We start from the raw sequence: 1,578 nt of genomic DNA, 5'->3' as shown, positions 1-1,578 counted from the left end.
CGGTGGTGTCGTGCGGAGGGAAGGTTCGGGAAGGCGTTTGAGCCGAGACGGCTGCAAGGAGCCCGCGTTCCCCCGGGACGCGCTCGGGAGCCCGGCGCCGTCGCTCTCCGCCCCGGGAAAAGGCGTGAGGTTTTGTGGCTGGAGTTGCAACGCCAGCGGGATCCCGGGGCTGTTGCCGAGCCGTGTGCGCGGCCGCCCGGCACGGCGCGGCCCCGGGAAAGGCCTGCTCCGGAGCCGGGCTGCGGCCGCGGGAGCGCGGGACGGCTGCCCGCTCCCTCCCAGCTCGCCGCATGCCGCGCCGGGTGCTTTGCTCCTGCTGCGTTTCGGGCGAGTCGTGCAGTCGGTCCTAGCTCGCCGCCTTCCTTATATCGCCCCGCGCCCCGGGCTTTGATTCCTTTGTGTCCTTTGAGCAGGGAAAACGCCGCGCTCGCAGCGGGGCCGTGTTTTGCCGATGTGATTTCTGTTTTGCTGCGGCTCCTTCCGGCGCGGGCGCATGCCCCAGGCTGCTCGGCGCGTCCCCAAGCCCGTCGGGGCCYGCGGCGCTTCGTCAGCCGGGAGGTGGGGAGAGGAGAGGCCGACGCGAGGTCCTGCACACTCGCCGCTCCTCCGAGGGGTCTGCGCGTCCGTCTGTGCCTCGCGCGCCGGGAAGGCGAGCGGAGCCCGGCCCTCCGCGCGCGCAGCTCCCGCGGGAACRGTTTTCCCCTCCCTGAAGACTGCAGCGCCGGGGCCAGGATGTGCAAACCCTGCAAAGTGTCACCCGCCACCAGCCAACACGCTGGGACTTTATCTGCTAGGAAATGTGTGTTGCCAATATATTAAATACCTCCGAGCTAATGTATGCCCGGGTTACTGCGGAATTCATTTTATAATAAGAGCACTGGGATGCACTTTATTAATCATTCTGTCTAACAACCTGCACTCCACAGTTTCGGTTTGATTTGATTCAATCCTGTCTCTCTGCAAAATATATGCCTGAGTGGGTCGGATAATGTATGGCTTAATTTAGAGTTGTATGGGTTTGAATTACCATTTTCATAATGTGCTCTGCGTTAATGTGTTGCATCATTTATACAGAAAAAAAAAAGTGCAACATTTCAAACCTCTCCAGGAAGCAAAAGTCACCTAAAGGGAACACGGAGCAACAAAACCCGGGTTTTCGAGGGCCGCTGGCGGGGGTCCTTCCCGGGGGGGGCGGGAAGGGAGCGGGCCAGCGCCCGGGCAGCGCGGGCGGCTGCTGGCACGCGGGAACGCGCGCCGGCGGCCGGCGGCTCCCCTCCTTATTGCATAACAACAACTTTTGCAGGCAGCGCCGGATCGCCGGAGACCTCCAGCGGTTGACTCTCGGGTGACCCTGGTCCCAGCGCTCTCCCGCGGACGGCTATAATAACAGCAGCTGTCAGTTACGGCGGCTCTGACCGAGGAGGAAAAAGCACTGATTATCCAAATACAGTCATTAAAGGGGAAATGTGTTTTTAGGACTGTCAGAGTGATTAATGAGGGTTAGCAATCCTTGCAAATGCACTTGTTTAGTCTAACTGGCAGCCTCTATTTTCCTATTGATTTATTGCAGCAGCCGCG

Source organism: Rhea americana, unplaced genomic scaffold (assembly GCF_003343005.1).
Source record: "Rhea americana isolate MKP2758 unplaced genomic scaffold, rheAme1 scaffold_204, whole genome shotgun sequence".
Taxonomy (NCBI): Eukaryota; Metazoa; Chordata; class Aves; order Rheiformes; family Rheidae; genus Rhea; species Rhea americana.
Note: the sequence above shows the minus strand (reverse complement) of the source record.